Source organism: Corvus cornix, chromosome 2 (assembly GCF_000738735.6).
Source record: "Corvus cornix cornix isolate S_Up_H32 chromosome 2, ASM73873v5, whole genome shotgun sequence".
Lineage (NCBI taxonomy): Eukaryota > Metazoa > Chordata > Aves > Passeriformes > Corvidae > Corvus > Corvus cornix.
The window spans coordinates 51,428,701-51,450,229 of NC_046333.1; the positions used below are offsets into that span (position 1 = coordinate 51,428,701).

Genomic DNA, 21,529 nt, shown 5'->3' on the forward strand with positions numbered 1-21,529 from the left:
TAATTTATGTAGGCTACAGAAATGCAGAAAGGGAATGGCAGTGACAGAGAAAGACTTCTGGAATGCAGTTCTCATTAATGGTATTATCTCACTCCTACAAAGCACAGAAACAGTTTTGAGGGAAAAGGGTTGACATCAGATCTTCTATTTTACAAGCTGATGCTCAGCTACAGAGCTAAACCCCATCTTCTTCCCTTTCTCTCATGCTCAGAAAATCTTCAACTGTCTTCTGCAGAACATTTGAGCTTTATGAGTCATATTTGAACCTGCTCTGAAGAAGATAGTGGTTAAGACCTGGGTAAGGTGAGCTTGGAAGTCTCAGGCAGGCCCTCTGTTCGCAATTTAATTAACTATTCACTTGAGAAGTGCATGCACATGGGGCAATGCTGCTCTTCACCCTCTTGTTGCATTTTAATAGGCATGAGTGAGCACATATCAGGTACCTCAAAATAGACCTTACATGATCTATATGAGGGGATTTTGAGCCTCAGAAGTCATGAAGCTCTGTAAACTTTGGTGATTTGTCCTGTCCATTCATTAATTCCTCAGCTGCAGGCAGCATCACACATCTTACACTCTATTTCAGTTTCTGGGATGTCTCACTCTGCTGTACCCTGTGGAAGGAACCTGGCTGCCCAACCGGGGATTCTGCCGTGGGGAGTTTAATTTGGCTACACACTTGCTTTACAGTTATTTGCAGAGAGGGGGAAACCTTGAAAAGCTGTATTTCTTGCTACAAAAGAGTGATCCTTGGAATGCCTGCAGGATCCTCAGTCAAGCATCTGGATATTAAGAAACAATTCCTTTCTGTTTGCTTGTTTTGGAAAAGTAGGCTATTCACCAGAGTGTTATTACTTTGTCTCTCCAGGTAAGAAATTGATTATGTGTCCCCCCTCCATCACTTACAGGCCATGTCTTCAGTTCCTCTTTGATGGTATATCTTGAATTTTCAATGCTTTTGGACCTGTCTGTGCCTATATGTCTTCATTTTTTCCACACTAGACCTTCAGAAACCTAGTAAAGCTCCTTTTGAGCAATGGTGGCTAGTAAAGCTAAAGATTGACTACCAGATCAGATGGGCAATACAATCACTGGAAAAGATAACTGCATAAAAATCCACAAAACTGGTGGGAGCTTTTCAATTTGATCAATGTGATTTAAGACGTGCTGGCTTACATCTTTGCACAATCAGTGTAGCTATACCAACTGTTTATATTTCAGAAAAAGTGTTAAGGGAATTTATTAAATCTAGAATTCAAAAATTGGCCTTTCAGAAAAATATTTGACCACATAGAATCAAAATAATGTTTCTTACAAAACTGTTTTTTGGTGGGGGAGAATGTATTTAAAATTCAATAGAAATAAGGTCAAAATGTTTCAAAAAGACTTCAGTTCTTGGGTATAAATTATATCATAGTTACCAGTGAACCTCAAAATGAAAAATAATTTTGAAACAAACAGCAACATTATATTCCAATAAATGTAGAGAAAGCTGTGAGTCTATTGAACTGCTTTGTTTCAAATTAGAAAACACCTTTCAAGCAAATTTAATCAAAATTGATACTTTCCTTTAACAAGTTCAATTTTGTCAAAATCCTGTTTCCTGACAGCTGCAGTTATAACTTATATTTAGAAGCTTCCAAAACATTTTAATTTTGAGGTTATTATACAGATACTTCCAGTGCTAAAAGAGAATATTGTAAACACTGAAGGCTTAGAATAGCCTTTTCAAAGCAGGATCAAAAGCTTTAAAATGTTGCACATGGATATGGCTGGGGAATTATTTCAAGAGACAAAAAACATTTGGAGAATGTTTGGAAAACATTGCTTTCCATAAATCTGTACAACGAACTGAAGCCTCAAGCTTTTGCTAAGGAAAAATATCATATCACATCCTCCTGATTATCCAGTTGTGATGTATTTTATCTGTTTACTCACAGCTAGCATATGAGACATGAACTCTGGGACAGAGGTGAGCAGATTTCAGTAAAGGAGGCTGGTGCCTGCTGAACACCCTTTATTTACACTAGAAGAGCTGCCAAAACAGGAAAGAACACAAAAGATAGGGAGCAAAAGCAATCCTGATAGCAAGAAATAAAAAAACGAGGACTTCTTTATCTCTCTCTTTCTTTTGATTTTAGTTTTTAATGTAAAAGACACCTAACCTATTTTTAAAGGCATTTTCATGCCACCCTTCCTTGGAGTAGTGGAACACACAGTACCCACCATTGCTAAGGCAGAGTTCATATCACTAAAGGTATCCAGAAAGCTAATTATCTCCTGAGAACTTGCTATAATTTTAAGGTTATGCAAAAGATGTTAACTAATCACACAGCTCCCAGATATTTGTAACACACAGTGTGACTCTGAGGTTGCATTTAAATGAGAGACAGGCATGACTACTGATGTATTGTTTGTTAGTGCTGCACAGCAAGCAAAATGCTACATTGCACAGTGCCAAATTCACAATACTTCATCGGTTATGCTTCAGAGATAACAGAAAGCATACAACACTTAATCAGTGTTCAGTGTTCCACAGGCTATATTAAATAATAATAATAATAATAAACTGAGAAGTACTCCAGGAAAAAATAGACTACAAAATTAATTACAAATTGCAAATATGGTGCAATGCAAATGAATGCAAACAAGAAAAGCAAAATGCTTATTTTTTTACCAAACACTGATCTGATTTGGAAAACTCAGGCTTCCTGATAAATTAAAAGTCACAGTTCAGGCCTTATATTATCTGTATTGGCTCAAAATAACACAAATTTGAGGATGTTCAAATATGAAACATAGAACTCAGAACATATTCTCAATTTAGAATTGTTACTTTTTAATATACTGAAACCAAACTGCTGCAGACAAGTACCAGACTTTCTGCCTATTTTCAGAAGTGGGTGGACAAAGAAAATAGAGCTTATTGAATCTGAAAACAATAGCTTTGACTTCTTTGGAAACAATGTTGTTGAGTGGCTTTTTTCCCTTGTGAATAGTTGTAAAAACAATCGGCTTGTTGTTTTATGACAAAACCTCACTTTCTAAAGTTGGAATTCGATGCAATGAATCAATAGCAAACATGAATCTATATGTAATATATATATACATTTGTATCTATAATATATATAAAGACAACAAAAAATAATTAGAAAATAATATTATACCTCTCCTGCAAGAGTTAACATTTATGCCTTGTCATTCAATTTGAACAAAATTACAATAGATAAGAATGACAGATAATTGTTATCTCTAAACATCTGACGTGAATTATTTAATTAATTGTTCCCATTTGATGCTTCAACACTAAGCATATTGAAGCAGGCCCATACATATTTCAATAGGTGCTTGTTTTAAATTTAGGGCTATGTCATCACCAGACTATATTAGAGACTAGATAATTAATATTTAACTTCTATTAAAGCATCTAAAAATGTATGGTCTTAACCACCACCCTTCATTTAAGACAGCCACATGAAAATCTATTTGTGAATTTCCACTTAATTTTAAAGCAAATGAAACATGAATACAACTTGAGAGGTACATAAATGGCAAAATTCAAAAGAATCTAGGGTTTAGAAACCCAGGGAAAGCATGTTGCAGAGTTTATGTCCTTTTGATCAGAGAGTTGAGGGGAAAAAGAGGGAAGCTCAGACAAACTAGAAGAAAACCTATGGAGGTTTATTTACAGAGCATATCTAAAAACTGATGTGGATTTCCAGTTTAAGCTTAGTGGAAAGAAAGAAAGAAAAAAAAAGGCAAAAACATTCCTTGAAGTTGTGGTATTTGCCATAGAAATCGAATCTTGCTTTGAAGCAAGAAGCAGCTGTTACTGAGAAATATGGAAATAATTTACCATAAGAGGCAAAGATGTGAAGAAAATAGGTTCTAATCTGGTTCATAATATTATTGAATCATTATTTTAAAAGTAAAAAAAAAAAAATAGAAATGAGCTAAATTGCAAGCTGTCAGAGAAAAATGCTGACACTATGGGAAAAAAACATTAGAAGATCTCTTAGTTAACTAAAAGGCCACAGTGCAGGGTCTCAGGTGTTCAATGAAACCTGCCTTCCAGCTCAGAGGGAGTCTGGTTTAAAGTAGAGAAAAGAAAGTCACAGACATGAAGAATGAAAAAGCTGTTTACACTCAAATATAAAAGTACAGATCAGAAATGCTGAAGAGACTAAAAAGTCTGGGATCAAAAGCAGAATCCCATAATTAGCTATTCCTATTTAGGAATTGTGCCTACTTAACCCAGATTTCTAATCTGTCTTTGAAAAGTGAACTGGAGAAGATCAGGTAGCCAAAATAAAAAATATGAGCTAATCAGCAGCTTATATTTCATTGTGGACAAAAAATGTATCCCATCCCAGGAAAAGGACTTTAACTTTCAGCGTCTTAGACTCTAGACCAAAAAAAAAAAAAAAAAAGCACAGAAATAAAGCCTTATTCAATGGCAATATTTTTGCCAGCTCTAGTACTCAGTTGGAAAAAGTCATTTGGGGGAATAATTAACTTTAAACCCGCCTCTCCCCAAAACAGAGATTTTCAGTATGTTATTTAAAGTCTACAGGCCAAATTGTCTATCAATTAACTCTGACTTCAGAGAATCAGCAAAAATGCAGCTGCAAACAGTAGAACTTTGCTAGGATGAAAATGTCTTTCCAACTACATAGTTTTGAAAAAGCCTAGCCTTTCAAGGTCCTATTTTTGAGAAAAGACAACGATTAACTCTTCATTTCTGCTACTAACCAGTCTACACTACTTTGATGCTAAGTATTTGTTAAAACTAACTTACATCATTGAGATTTAAGTACAGTTAAATAATTACATGAATAAGGACCTATATATGCATACAATAGATTTTTACACTTTTTTGTGATGACTTCACAATCCATTTTCTAACTTTTATATATGAGCAGCCACAAAGTTCAAGAGAAAAAAATACTAAACAAGCCACAACAACAATACTTGCTTAATATTTGTGTTTCTGAGTAAGCCTGTAATTTTTGCTTCCACACAAATTTTTCCTGACCTTCTTCAGAAATTTAATTTAGGTCATCACATCATGTCTGAGCCTTCCTGTATCATACATAATTTGCCTGAAAACCTTTGGTTTATGATGTCTTCAGTTCTGGATTATATATTTTTATTTCTGCATTCCTTTTGATATGTCATCTCAGCTCTCTGTATATATTAAAATAACAGCTGATACACATATGAATTTGAATGCCATCCTAAAATGAGTATAGAAGAGGTGGTAAGACAGAGATTAAAAAGGTATATGCAAGAGATGAGACTGGAAAGGTTCAGTGAGATGGTTCTGTGTGTGAAAGATGCTCAAAATTTTGGATGATTACCTAAATTTTATTCTGAAAACATTTAGATCTCATTTTCAGAAAGAGCTCAAGCTCAGCAAGACCCCTAATGGGATTATCACTTCCTAAAGCCCTCAAAAACTTTAGAGCTGAGTTAAAATTAAATTGTGGGTGACTGTTAACTGTGGGTTCAAATGTGTAATTTTCATGTGGGATGTCTACAGAAATTTAATTAAATGATCACACTAGTGATCACTCAAAGGCTTAACTGGTATCTTAACTGGTATCTTAACTGGTATCAATGAAGTAAAGTTGATGTCCACTAAGAAACTCCTTTAACAGCATTGGAAGAAGCTTAAAATAACAAAAAAGCAGAGCAACTGACTGATAAAGGGTATCCACATTTGTTAGATTCCTGAAAAGAATGGTAGGGACTAATAAGGAGCATAAAGAAAAAACATATGACAAGGTTGAGTGACATTCCACATTGGGGTGGCTAAAGAACAAAGCTGTAAGGAAAACAAAGTGATTGCCTGGAGTGCAAAGATCCTGTCAACACAAAAACAAGTTAAACAAACAATTTTACTCTTTTAATTCATATTGAAGACTGTGTCACTGTGATGTAACTGAACTCTTTAAAATCAAATCAATCATTCTCTGTAGCACTTTGTGGAAGAGCAAGAAGCAGAAAATAGAAACTTGACAGCCCAATGTACCTTTGCCCTGATGTTAACTTGTCAACACTTATAACCCCAGAAAGAGAAATCAGACAATAGACAATATATAAATTATTCTTAACAGCAGTGACAGCTGCTGTCCTTTTTCTCTCAATGCATGCAAAACTCACTGGCTTAGTTTCATTATTCTTAGTATTTGTTACTGCTGATATTATTATTATTATTGTTGTTGTTATTATTATTATTATTATTATTATTACTACCACTACTACTATAACTACTTTTTAAAAAATGTCTCCCTAACTTAATCTTTGAGAGATAGATAAAACTGCTGTAAATCCAAAAGAAAAACAACTACTGTTTTGAATCTTTCATTCTACCACCAGCAGGTAAACAAAAATATTCTCATTAGCAAAAATGGCTGGGAATGGAAACAAAATCCCACTCTGCTGGGTCCCAGAGCTTCCAAGAACTGTGATTACAACTGCATAGAAATGACATCCCGTGCACTGAAATGCACTTCTGGACTGTGGACACTTCAGAAGAACCTCAAAAACAAAGATAAACCTCTCCCCTATTCAAGGCAGGAGCAATGCTGCTTACAGTTCTGCTTCAGAAGTGATGTCCTTCCTGGGCACTGCTCATTGGAAGAGACATGAAACAAATTAAACCGTCCTTTGTTCCCTTTCCAGAACTCATCAAACACTGAACAACAAATGTAAAAAGTTCACTTATTTTGATAAAACAAAATCTTTCTGTAACTCTTGATGAATTCTGCTGTGTTGAAAAGTCAAGAGTTAACTGGAAAACCCACAAACACTGCTTGGCCTGCTGGGGTATGAATGAAGGATGGAGCTGAGAGTCTTCCAGCATTGTTGAATTGGTAGGCTGAAGCTTGAAAAGCAAGAAAGTTGATCAATTCCCAAAAGAGATTAGGGCCTTTCAGATCTTTCAGGACCTTTCAAGTCGTCTGGGAGCTCAGTAAAACTTGAAACATTTGCTTAATTTCTCTGCCTGAAAGATTGCAGTTGTGGGTGTGAAGGTTTTGGGCACTTCAGACTGCTTTGTGGGTTTGTTTTCATTTTGGTGAGTTGCTGTTGTGAACAAAAGATTTGCAGTTTGGTTGGTGGTAGTCTTTTAAAGGGGTCTTTTACTGAACCTCAGAAAAAGCATTATGAATTAGACTATTACATTTTTATAGGTGAAAAGAGCTAAAGCAATTTGAGGAGAGGGAGTCTAGGCATGTTAAAGAGCTGTATAACTTGGAAGCAGGACCAGCATTTTACAATGTCTAAACATTTTGTTGACTAGGCTGGTAAAAAGTGTGAAAAGAGACAAATTTGGAAGGATAATTAGTGAGGATCAAGATGAAATACTAGCTGTCAGGAAGCAGAAAGTATTTTAAACTAGTGTTAGCAGATGCCTCAAGTATTACTCTTCACAGACAAAAGGGAAATGTGTGTGGAGATAATCCCAACTCATGAGAATGTAAAAGGGATAGAGTGATAGGAAATATAAAATACACTGATTATTGATGTAGTTCTTTTCTTCTCTCTTTGCAGAAGACAGAAATGAAAGCTGTATGAGTCCTTGCAGGTAAAAGGTTATGTAATTATCCAAACATACCTGAATTGTTAGTCTAGAAAGTACATTGAATGTCTAATCTAGGAACTGTCATTTGGTTTCCAGTAGGAGAACAATGTATTTCCTTAGTGGCAGTTAGTTTCTTAGTGACTGTTTCCCCCTCTGCACTCTGTACCTTTCAATTAAATCCCAGGCTGTGTCAAGAAAATGGAGGTAAAATGAAACAGCAGTCATTCAATGGTTAGAAATAATATGCTTGCCTTTATCTACACACTCAATGGGCAAAAAGATATGATAAATGCTCTTGCACCCACATAGGTATCATATTGTTCTCATAGCATGGGACAAGCAGAAGGCAGCATGACCCATTACGTAGCAGAGATGGAGCAAACCAGGTGGATCTGAGGTCACACACAGCAGACAGCTTTGCTGTCTGGAATTGTCACTATTTAAGTCTCCTACTCCAACTCACCATTTTCTGTAATGCACATGTAATGCCTCTGTCTCTTTCAGTCCTTCAGAGGTAAGAGGTTATCTGAGAGTATATTTGGGGGAAAATAGCAAATATGAACATCTGCATTCCAAATGGTCACAATATTCTGCAGGGTAACACTCGCAAATTCCTTTTATTGCTTACTTTCAAACAAAAGGAAGCAATCCAGTAGTAAATATTTGACAGAACAAGGAAGAAAACAAATACACAAAAATTCTTGATATAGGATCAGACAAATGAAAAGATGCAAATGTATGTGATCCATTTTTCAGAGCAAAACATTTCTGTATGATGTCTGGTATAACTAAAATTGTGAAAACTTGAAGATCTTTTATATATTTTATACACCTTACATATTTTCAGCTAATCAGAACTGCTTCTTTATTGGCTATTTTATGTGAGTGCTGAATAGCAGTCCCTTTTTGTAGCTTTTTTTTTCCTACAGCAACTACTGAAGTCTTCATTTACACTGCACAAATTATCCTTAACAGCAGGTAGGAAGCAATCAGCAAGGTGTAGCTGGCAATAGGTCTATTTTCATTACAAGATGGAGAGAGCCAGGGGACATGACATTTGTCCAACATAGTCAGGGAGGACTCTTTTAGGAAAATCAGCTCTGGATAATTGTAGTCTTGCTGAGGAGAAATTGAAAGGGGGAATGTGGGAAAGTGTGTGGTTGTTTTGTTTGGATTTTTCTTACTTTTTCTCATTAAGATAAGAAAAAGACAGAAGTAAGAAATAATTCAAATCCTTTAAAAACTTCCTACAGTGTCATAAAATACATATAATTCTCCTGCTCTTGAGTACACTGAGCGTTTCAGAGCACGTCTGTGAAATGATTTCACAGTGACTCATTAGTAGAACTGTTAATAACAAATTTGGAGGAGGAGAGCATGAGGATTTTGGAGATGAAAGAGAGCCACAGCTAGTGCAGTTATATCACACTGGATAAATTTTTCAAACAATAGTAAAATAAGACAGAGGTAAGACGGAAATGGGCTAAATCATAATGACCCAACTTTACATGCAAAATTGAGACACACAAATTCAGAAACCAAATGTGTCCCAGAGTGTCCCTTGAAGGTGATTTCGGTCCCCCAAAGTTCTTAATTATCTTTTGAAGGAGACCATATTCTCTTGAACTACAGTGGTAGGAATTTTCCCCATTATATGTTATTATTTCTTGTTTCAGTTCTCCTTTGAGTAATCTCTCTGTTGCCTCCCTTCAGTAAGCAGGAATGTTGTATGCTTTTAAGTATTTACTGAATGTTTTACAAGGAAATATTTTTTCTAGGACTGTAAATACAAAGAACTCCTCTAAGGAATGCCCAGCAGGCTGTATTTTCTTTCCTTTTTAAATAATACATTTGCTTGCTACTGGCCTTGGAAATAAACTTCCTCCTTTACCACGGAATAAACGTATCTTGTTAAGTTCCAGAGTAGTAACTCTTTTGTTTTTTCATACATAGTCAAGAAAAATTCCTAATATAGTGAACACTGTAAACTCAGACTTGAATAAAGGCTACCATCTTTAGTTAAAATTACTAAATATAGAGGCATCTAGATAAATTCTTATATATAAGTATACCTTAAATGTAATCTTCTTAAGAACATTGATATTTGCAATTTTTTACCTGAATAAAATCCCTATAATAGAGATGAACTGATGCCTTTGTCAGGGATGGTGAAATGAAATATCACTGCTTGCTCCAGAAGTCTGCAGCACAGCAGGACATTGAACCCTTCTCTTCTGAGTCCTAGGTTAGCACTTGAACCACGGGAGAAACTTTCCTCCATCTTCAGGGGATTATACCTGTAAATGAAAATGGAAAGGAAAACACATCAGTCCACATCTCTTCACACATCATTCACCTCTCAGAACCTGAGGAAAAGGACACTGTCAAGCTTTCTCAAGGAAATTGTCTCTTTTGACTTTTTTCTGAGATGTAGAATCCCAGGTCTTTCCCAAGTACCTAACAGTTAACTGAGACATATGAAGCAAATGAACATTGGATGGGCAAGTTAAGTTGTTGCAAAATAATTTTTCTAAGGATTTGAATTTATGTTTAAAGTCTAAAGGCTAGGATATGTAATGGCTAGATCTTAAACAAATGCATAAAATATTAACATCACTTCAGAAAACTCGAATGGAGTACTTCTCCCCATAGAAGACACAGTACACCTTCAAGTTCCATAGAGTAAGAGGCATGGAGAAGAGTTGTAAAGCTGGGTGAGGGTAGAGGGAAGAAAACAAATAGAGAAGAATAGAGCCAACCCCTGTCTTATCTTCATGGAAAATCTCCAAGTTGCCCTGAACTGTTGGCCCGAAATGCTGGTTCACTCCTGATTTTAGAAAACGATTATTCTCAGATCAACACTTTTTGTTGTTTGGTACTGGATGACACACTAGGGTGAATACCCTTTTAGGCTCTTTCAAATGCCTCAATGCCAACTGGGCATTGCAGAAATTCATGCTGTCCAATACTGGACAATAAAAACTCAAAAAATGAAACAGGCCTCAGTCTCACTGTCTCCATGTCAATTCTGAACAATGGGGAGAACTCAAGTTCCAGATTCACTTTTTTTAGTTGATTAATTTATCGATATATTTTCCTTTAATTTTTCTGCATCACAATCTCACTGCCTAAGGCTTTTCATGGTATTAAAAACAACCAAGTATCACTCACCTCACTTGGCAAAGAAGATTAAGCAAGGACGGTGCACTTCTAACCCTTGATCCTCAGTCTGATCATATCTCCAGACTACACTATCTCTATGGTTCTATAGAGATACTTCATCAGCATGAAATTGTTACACAATAAAGCTTCTTGCTGCAAATATACACCAAAACATTCCTTCACATGTTCCCATGAAAACAGTTGGTATTTCACAGGCTAAATTTCTCAGATCTAGAAATCTCAGTCAAAATCCTTGAAAATAAAGATATCGAGCATGGTTATTTTGAAATTAGGTGGTTTTCAAAATTGCTGTAGTCACAGACAAAGATTATGTTAGGAAACTTCAGTGGCTTCATTCACCGAGGAATGTATGTTCTGATCTGGGCTCTCCCAACCTCAAATACTCATTAATACAGGGTGTGTGTTCTCTTCTGTGCTCTCTTTGTCGCACAAAACAAGGAACGTGTAAGAAAATAGTGAAGAGAAAAAAAGGGTTTGAGTTGAACACTGAACTTTCCAGTTAATTATTTTCTTGTAGCACTGTATTAACTTCATTCTATGAAATGAACCAATGGCAGAAGACATAGCTATAGCTAAACCTGTTAACTTTAATTTCTATTTAATTTCCAGGTGAAAAGAATTTTGTTCTCACTCCTTGCCAACTGACTTAGGTTAAAAGCTTCTTTATGTACTTGAGTTGGTACAGCAAATTTAACTCTTTACTTTCATACTTGTTGTGATGTACATCTCTTGCTGCAATACAATATACCCTTTGTTGTACCAGTTTAAATATCATCCATACATGAAAGGCAATGAAATTCTATCAGCAAGTTTTTTTTTCTGAAAGCAGGCTGTGTTGGAACAAAGTCAAAGAAGAAAATAAACCCATCCTGCTCCTCTCCAGCTTTCTAAAACTTTCTCAAGTTCTGGAAGATGGGAGAGAAATGCAATTAAAACAATCCATTAAGTGCTTTATTTGCCACCTGCCATTCATTGAATACCTGCTGATAAAAGTGAGTTTTTTAACTTGCAGATTTGTCCTGATAGACTGGAATTATGAAGGTTCACAAGTGCTCCAGGAGACACATGAGGATAAATATAGATTCAGTCAAATCAAATCAAATTTGGCAATAAAGACGTAAGAAGTGAATTACTTTTAGCTTGCCCCAAGTTGTTTAACAGAACCAGGACACTTTATGAAGGCAGTTTTGTTTAAAAAACGCAGAAAGCCTTGTACTGTTCAATTCTTCTGTTACTCTGTTAGCTATACAATTCACAAGCTGTTGCATTTTTCAATAAGTATTTTATCCAAAACTTGTCATATGTTCAGAGGTGCTTAGATAATGTTATTTTAATTAAACTTTTTAACTGTCACTTTTTATGCTATAATATATTTGTGACGTAGCTACATTAAATATTCCTATCCTTATATCAACATACTCACTGGCCAATTTCAGTGAAGGTGTGTGTCTGTACTAGCGTTTTATTTTAGATATTCCCTGCTCTCCTGAAGTGAATGTCCCAGCTGTTCCACTTTACTTTTCTGTGGGTTGCACAGGATTTGGTTCCTTCTGAACAAAACTGGCTCAGAGTTGAAGGTACAGGAGTGCTGTCACCTCATGGCACTGGACAAGAGCAAGCCTGAGGCAGCCAATCTCCCTACATCCCACTCCATTGTTTGTAGCGTGAGTGTGATCATCAGGTACTCAAGACAGGTAATTTGCCTCATATATTTATTTTTGGTGAGTTTTACAAATAGTGTAGCTTTCTACATGTTTGTGAAGAGAGAATCTTGTATTACACAGCACTGAAAATGCTGAAAAAAAGGTCCCTTGCTGGATGTCAAAAAAGAGGTTGAGGAGGGGGGAAAAGAAATGTTTTCCATTAGTGTTGTTGCTTAGAGATCTTCATGTGAAGAATTGCTTGGTGCACTAGTGAGGTGATATGGATGTGCAAATCCAAGGTAGCTGGGAATGCAAGATTTGAACACTGAGTCCAACTGTTATTGTTAGTACCAGTAATTAAATGTGGCATCAAAATTTTCTTCCTTTTTACATATATCTTTTTCCTCCTTGCTGGTTGCCTCTTACTGTAACTAGAGAAAAAGTATATGTCTTCAAAATGTTAGTATTTTTCTTTTAATTAGAGAGCTTTTATAACCGATTCTCACACTGTTTACTAAAATGCACTTCATCCTACTGATTAAAGATGCTGGAAAAGCTGTTATCTGCAACATATCTCTATGTCACAAATCCATATGATCAGATAGAGCAGACCAGAAACGCTCTGCTAATGCTAAAGTTTGTGTATAATTGACAGTGACTATTCATCTGACCTTATATGTTAGATCATGGAATTCATTAAAATTCAGAAGTCAAATACATAATGTAAGTTCGAGAATGTAATGTAGTCACAGCCTCAAAACTTAGTTATATAAAAAAAGGGCAATTAAAATTCAGTAGTCAATTTTCATTGCATGTACACTTATGAAACCCTCGTCTTTTGAGGATATTAAACATAGGCATCTTACGCAGACAGTCATACTGATTCTGATTTTATTTTAATGTTCACCTGAATATTTTCCAATTTTTAGATGATAAATACCTGAGGTCAAAATAGCGACAGCAGATTCTCAGCACCATTGACAAACTGGGATAGTTTGTAAAAAAGCTAGAATTACCCAAGTAAAGTTTATAAAGTGATTTATTTTATATTAGTGTCCTTATGAAGGCATTTACTCAGATTATAATGTCAGCATTTACAACACCAATAAAAATAGGGCTTTATACTACAACAGGCAGTGTTTCATTTTAGTAGATCAGGCAGGTGCAGCATTTTCATTTCAGCAAGTCTTTCTAAAAACAAGGTCACTGTAAAATCATTCCTTGAACAGACGATTGGGAGGGAAATCTAAAATGACCCTTTAAGAATTTTAACTGGCATGTGTAAAGACATTTTTAGGTTCTCAAGTACAATAATTTCGAGTGAAACTAAAAAGTAGTAATTTCTCTAGTTAAATGCTTCAGGTCTGTGATTGACTCAGTTTCTTAATCTTTCATAATGGATGTTAAACAAAAACTAAAATAAAGACAGAGTTATTGTTAATCCACCAATATGATGTTAATTGTTTTTACATGGACCATGCCAAGGATATTTATATATATATAAAAAAAAAAGAAAGCAAAATAATTAATGCTAAAAGTTTCTTTTAAACTAAAAAACCCCATGAAACCTATGTAAAAAGTTGGTGTTTTTTTCCCTCTAATGAAATGAGCTCTTTACATATAAATTATATTGTAATAACAGAGCTCCCTGGTGGAAAAGATTTCCTTCTCCTGCTGGCAAAAATTAAGATAATCACAGATGGCTAATGATCAAAAATACTGACTGACAGCTCTGAAGTACAAGGCATAGATAATATTCTCAGAGCTACAGTTTATTTATACTCAGAACTGGCTTTAGGCACCCACAAAATGTGCATTTGTGATGTCCTATTATAAAGGAGATCTTTTAGCCACCAGTTCCTGTTGCCAAGGTTTTTCCTTAAGACTAAACTGATCTCCATTATTATTTCACCAAAATACTTGTGTTTAAGAGCACCACTTATTTGAAACAATCTGTAACTAGCTGCATTTCCTTAAACATGGAGACATTTTTAGTAGCATTATAACTAAAATATGTATTTTGAGTTCTTAGAAATACTGTACTATACTTCAGGGTTTATATACTGCAGAAGTCAGTGAGGGCAAAGAAAGGGTACTGAAACTCGTTAGTTTCTTGTCTTTGAATGATGGTGTACAAAGTGTCTGGTTTCTTTGGTAGTGCCCAAAAACCTGTAAGGAGTTTGGTCTTGCTCCCACTTAATGTTAGTTGAAATGTTTACCTGATTCAGCCAGGGTGGATGAGCTTATAGGTAATTCTAGTTTTCTCAAATGTTTCTTATTTATCGCTTTATGGCTCCCCTAAAAACTTTGCTAAACATTTTGTAGAGTAGAAACCTATCTTTGATTTTAAAGCACTACTGTGCTTTAGGCTTGGGATTGTTAAAACCTTTCAGAACATCTAACATGCAACATCAAATGTTTTCTAACAGAATGTCTGCCTTATTGAAATATAATTTCTAGCTCCTGTAATGTAAATGAAAAGCTGGAAACATATTCCAGACCTATTTAAAAGGTTTGATAATAGGAATGCCAGTTTTAAATATCCCAAAGTATTACCGATTGTGTATGAGCAACATTTCCTATGAAATATGGATATCTGAAAAAGTTTCTGCTTCTTTATCTGTTTAACTTTCAGGTACATATTGAGAAGATGGCGCAAAAAAGGGCAAAGTTCTTTGAACTTTGCTATTGATTTTCTCTGAACTTCAGCAACCAGGAGAGAGGGAGAGAGGAGGAGAGAGAGAGAGAAAGATACTACTTATGGAAAGTCTATACAAAATTACACCTCACTGGACACCTGTGAATGCAGAAGGGAATTTTCAAAAACCCAAAACTGTAGGAGAACTTACTGCTGGAATTGGCACTTGCTTAGACTATGCAGTTCATCTCCACAAGCAGCATAAACCAGGCTTCATTAATCACAGAGCTCCCGGAAATACTCGCTTAATAAACCTTTTGATTTTCAACGAAGTATGATTTTTTGGGCATAGGCTAATGATTTTTGTGCTGACAGAAATAACTTTGCTGATATGTTGCATGGTCTCAGACTTCAATATAGGTTCACATTCTTTTCATTCAAATGTCTGATTGGACCCATGCTATATGAGCTGGAAGCTTTGAATATAAGGAGCACCCATATATCAACACAGCTCCCGTTGTTCCAGAACAGTGTAAATTTTACAATGGCAGGCATGGAGCTGGAGTAATAATTAATACAAACTTTTCCCCATGCACACAATATTTTTGTAGCTATGTTAAACTTCATCCTAACTGAAATTATTTCAGCAAGTAAGTTATTTCTTCTAAACATGTGCAATTTATAAGTAAGTCTGTGATTTACTAACATTCTAGCCATAACAAATTTATCAAAAATGACTTCTTAGAGTAAAACCTGATATACGTTAACAACTCAGAAGTCAGTCATAAAAAAAGGGGAAGGGGAGAGAGAGAAAGGTAGAGAAAGATTGAGAGAAAGAACTTTTTTTTCATAAAGGAGGTTTTAGGAGCTACAGTGGCTTCACAAACCATCACTTTTTAAGAGCATGTTAAGAGCATTCCACCTCTTTTGAAACCCAGTTACAGCTAAGTGAACTATCACAACTAAACTATTTCACTGATCTGAACAACAATAAACCAAAATGAGTAGAAGTACTAAAAGCATGCCTGAGGCAACAGAAACTTTGGTGTTAATTTCCATCTCTTTCAAGTGCATTTGATGAATGATGTGACAAAAGAATCCTAATTAAAGTCGAAATCCTGAATACTAAATAAATTAGAAGTGCCACTACATTCATCTTCTACAATGATAATACTGCCACTTCTACTCCTTCTCTGTGCCCCTTTGCTTACATCTGTGGCAGTAACTCAGCAAAGGGCACTGCCAGCACAGATGGGAAAATGGATACTCTTCCCCAAACAGAGAGATAATAGGACAGGCCTCTTTGTTTCCCTTCACTGCCTTCAATTTACACAAAGAAAGCCTACCAGGGGCATTCAAATTATTTTTAGGTATATATTTTTCCTCTCAAATTAAAACTTGACAAGTGACACTACACTATCTGGTCTTTACTAGCCCTAGAAAAGTTGCTGTGTTTATGGCCATTAAATTTTTATTTCTTTTATTACTGGAGAATCATTAAGTATATATATACTTGGAGTAATATATAATACTAATGGGTTGGAAAGCAACACTGAAGGGATGAAATTCTATGGCTTGTGTCACACAAGGCAGAGAAGACAATCATAAATGACCTTAAAATCTATGAATCTTTCAAGGAGCTGCCCCATTCAATAAGCAGAGTGGAACATGAATTATGACTCCCGAGAGACATCCTTTCCCTGCTCCCCTTTTGTTCCAGGGAGCAACTCTGAAATACTTCAGGAGAAGTTTATATCCCCAGTATGCCCAGGCAGTAGGCTTGTCTTTTTCCATTCTCTTTCCACTCCTTAGAGAAAGAGGGCTGTCAAGGGAGGAGGCCCTTCTATTCCCACCACAACTACAAAATCTGCCAATGCAAACAAAAGGGGTGCTTCAGTGACTCCAAATCCCATTTGTACTGTCTGTGGCCTGTGACAAGAGAAGGCCTAAAAGGCTGTAGTTAATCAGGAACTCAAAGGGAGCCATGTAGTCCAGTATCTCAGCCACTGACTATTAGTCAGTGACTAATAGTGCCTGCCTGTTAGAAAAAAATGTAAAAACATAATAAACACGTAGTGATACTTCTCCAAATTTTTCTCCCAGCCCATAGCAGTTTATAGTAAATTCTGATTCAGAGTTCATAACTTTGTATTTAATGTCTCATGAGGTACTGCCCATGCACAGAACACACATGACTTGACTGACATGGTTAAACACTGCAACTGCATAGGTCACACCAAGTGTCTTCTTTAATTTTCTTGCAATGATATTACAGTTCTTGGCTCCTTCTAAACAATGTAGTTTCCTTTATATTTTCTAAATTATAAAAAAAACCACTTTCATTTGAGGTTTTAAGCAAGTTTTCAGATTTGTTGTACCAAACTTTTTTTTTTTAGAGGAAATGGAAGAGAGAATTATCTTAACAAAAAAGATAGATTGTCTGCTTGTATCTGTCTGATATATTTTAAGACCTGATTTTACACCTAATCTAGCTCATGACATTATAATGAGCTACATTTTTTGAAAGTACTGTGAATGAAAACAAAGTTTGTGTACATGTGGTATATAATTTCCAGAATTCTTGTCAGTAGGTGAACTTTGCAGCCCTAATTTTCTCCTATGAATTTTGGACTGATGTTTTAGAAAGGACATTTTTTGATCTTAACTGTGATAGTGATCATTTCAGTGATCAGAGTGGATCATTGGGCTAATTATTCTATATAGGTAACTATAGATAGGTTTAATAAATTGCCTAAATAGTAGAGACATGCTGAGACACATATAGTGTGATATCATTTATTGAAGTGCCTATTTTGCACAAGAACAATTGAATATATGCAGCACCAGCTCTTGAATTTTAACTTTGCATTCAGCTACCAACAGTAAAATATTTTATTTCCAATATCACTACAGGTAAAGAAAATTTTCAACCCATCTTTAAAAACACAGAGGATAACTAATTATCGTACTAATTCTCTCTCATACAAACACCCTGTGATATAAGTATGCAACTTGGATTTTACTCTGTGCTTAAAAACCACAGTTTGACAGTCAAAAATCAGACTTCCAATTTTTCCTGGTTTTTGAATGACTTCATAAGACTCATATGTCTTGAGGTGACAGTCAAGGATAAAGAAGGGAAGCAAGAGATGCTTGAAAAAATAAATCGTTGGAACTTGAGAGCTTAGTAATTCACATTTCTGCTTTGTAACAAAAACATTAACTGAAGCAGGATGGACTTCTCTAAACTAAGGCAAGAAAAGGCCTTGGAAATTTAACTTGCCCTTTTTCATGTACAGTACTACAGAGTTAAACAAAGTCACTGCAAGCTTTCCCTTCTTAGGGATAGACTAGATTGTATTTGGTCTTCACCATCACGTTGACTTCATTACCAGTGACCTTGATCCTTTCTGCCACTGTCTGCTGTGATCCCTGGGGATTAAATGCTCAAAGGTTATAGACTTACATACGTGTATATGAGTTGTCATCTCCGGATTCTTAATAATTGATTGTCAAAGCACTTTTGCACCATGCACCTTGCTTGTTTTGGCAGAACAAGTGCCCTTTCTCAGCTCGATGTTCAGCTACTCTTCTTTAGGGTCTGTGAGTGTCAATTGGTGCGATAAAGCGTAAAAATACAAGCTTGTCAGTAATGACCCAGTTGGTAGCCATCAGAATACTTGGCTAAAAAGTCAGAGAAAGCTTTTCAAGTTCTTGTGCTGGTTTTTTTGTGTTTGTTTTTTGGTTTTTGTCTTTTTCCCTGGGACTTTTGAAAAATGTAGCAGAAACCATTTTCATTAAGAGAAGTCTAGATTTGACAGAGAAATTCAAAGGAAAGTATCCTCTTCAAGAGCTAGAGAAGAAAAATGTATTCTGGTCAATATTTCCAAACATGAAAGTGATCTTCAACAAGTTGTAAAACTACTACTGAGCCAAAAAAAAAAAAAATTTAAAAAGAAAAATTTATGTCAGGTCTGAGATTTAGGTATGCTATGAACATATAAATATAGGTTGCTAGGGTTTTTTAAAGTTTGTTCGTTAAAACTTTTTGTTAATTTTGGTTAGGTTTGTTGGTTGGGTTTGGGAATTTTTTTCTAATTTTTAAACTGTCCTATTTTCTGTCCTATTTTCAGTGGTTTTATTGAGGATTGTTCATGCTAGTGAAGACCAAATTACATAAAACTAGTGGCCTTTTATGTTGATTAAGCTTAGAAAACAACGTTAACTGAACACAATAATTTGTTAAATTTGTTGCGCACACCAGGCAGGTAACAATAAGTTTTATAACGCAAGTATTTTTTTCAAGAGGTTTAGTGTCAGTGACATAGAGGAGCATCCTTTCGTTAGCAGACAATGTTTTCTGGAGTTGTAGTGTGCTATTGTCACCATAAGATAAATCAGTAATGTATTGGACAGAGTAAACTGTTCCTGTTGTGTAATGCTTCCCTATCTCTCTAAAGACTTAGAACATCTTTTATCACAACAGGGGGAAATTTGGATCTTTTATCAACTTGTTCAAAAAGCATTCCATTTAAATAATGTGTCTGGAACTGTAGTCTATGGCGATAATCAGTAGCTTATTAACCTTAATCATAACAACACATTATCACTATTTGGTTTCATGTTGACTAATTTGCAGAACAATGGGGAAAAGCACACTCAGCCCATAAGACTGTTCCTAGTTCTTGGCACTGTATAAATATAGTGACCCTCACTTGAAATGTCAGAGACTTGAGAAAAAGCTGTATCATATGATGAAGGAAGAGAGTCAGGGAAAAGAGGATCATGTAATCAGAGAGTTAGTTAAAAAGGTAAACACTTGTTAAACCTCTGGACAAAGTGAGACCATCATCAAACAGATACCTAGAGAACAGAATAAAGGTCAGTTACCTTTTATCATGTTTGTGTAGCTTCAGTTAAACTAACAAGCAGCAGCATGTGCTTAGGGTCATAGTTAAACACTTTTGCCTTGATAAATGAGCTGTGTATTAGGTGCTTCCCTTTCAAGAACATGGCCATATTGGAACTCTGATCTACAAAAAAAAAGACATCAGAGAAGGAAGCAATTTACCTGGGGGCAGAAATCAGTCATTTCAGGTGGTAGAAGGAAATAGTAACATGTAAAATAATAAAATAATGAGTCAAAACAACTAAAATGAAGCAGAGAAACCTCAAAAATAAAACCCATCACTTCAATTTTGGGGAGTGAAATTGCAGAATCCTTTTCTTTCCAGATTTCTCAAAATCGCCAAATATCCTTTGTCTTGAACTATTTCGGTGTTGATGGTATATTTCCTCAAAATTGCACACTTCTTATGAAAATTCTAGTTCTTGATCCTGATGATTTTACTATTTCATAGGAGCCACACATAAACCTACTGCTAAGGAAGAAATAAAACCATAAACCTTACAAGGGATTTAGACGTCACCATCCTCAGAGGAGGGCAGGTAGATGAATAAACAGCACTTTCTAAAACCATGCTATATGGTGTATAGACCATGCTATATAAAATTTCCACTGAGTTCATTCAAAAAAGGAGTTTTTAGGGGTATTAATTTCTTAGATACTGTAGGACTACAATATCTTCAGTGGGGAAAAAATGCTAGAACTGCAAAGTACATCTTAATAGCATTGCAACAAAATAAGTTCAAGAAATTTAGGTTCTGTATTATGAAAATAATGTTCCTAAAATTGTTTACAAAAAAAATTTAGGCGACAACACCCCAAAATTCATTACAACCAGTTCTACTATATTAAAGTAGAAGAAACATGAGAACCTTCTGCCTTTTCACTGAATTATGTTATGCCACTGTACCTCTTTAAATGTATACTGCAGCTTAATAATTAGTGTCATAGCATAGCAAAGTTTCCTTGCATGATTTGCACTTCATAGGAAAATGTGAATGTGCAAACTTCAATTGGCCAGAGCATTCACACAGAGTAAGATTCTACTACAGGCTAAGCTTTTTAATGGTCACAGAATCACAGAATGGCTCTGGTTGGAAGGGACCTTACAGATCATTAATTCCAACCTTCCTGCCATCGGCAGGGACATGTTCCACTAGACCAGGTGGCTCAAAGTCCCATGTAGCCTGTCCTTGAACACTTCTAGGGATGGGGCATCCACCACTTCTCTGGGCAACCTGTTCTGGTGCTTCGCCATCCTCATAGTGAAGAATTTCTTCCTTATGTCTAATCTAAACTTGCCCTTCTTCAGTTTAAAGCCATTACCCCTTGTCCTACAAGTACATGTAATAAGTACCTCTCCAACGTTCTTGTAGACCCCCTTTAGGCATTGGAAGGTGCCAGACCTTTCTCTTCACCAGGCTGAACAACTTCAACTCTCTCAGACTGTCTTCATAGGAGTGGTGCTTCAGTCCTCTCATCATCTTCATTAGATCCACATCCTTCTTATGTGGGGGCCCCACACCTGGACAATGCTTCATTGTACCTGTTTCTATGATAGAGAGACTGGC

At 35.7% G+C, this 21,529-nt stretch overlaps 1 long non-coding RNA gene across 11 annotated transcripts in view; it reads right to left on the reverse strand.

Moving 5' to 3' along the window:
• LOC109144527 overlaps positions 1-21,529 on the reverse strand; it is a 271,701-nt gene that overhangs the window by 182,382 nt on the left and 67,790 nt on the right. For 9 of the 11 annotated variants that reach the window (XR_005604588.1, XR_005604587.1, XR_005604584.1 and 6 more), the window contains 3 exons: positions 21,316-21,524; positions 19,943-20,085; positions 9,707-9,885 (listed from right to left, as the gene is read on the reverse strand). This is a non-coding gene — a long non-coding RNA (uncharacterized LOC109144527). The remainder of the gene's footprint in view (positions 1-9,706; positions 9,886-19,942; positions 20,086-21,315; positions 21,525-21,529) is intronic. The other 2 variants (XR_005604591.1, XR_005604574.1) reach the window with 1 other exon arrangement.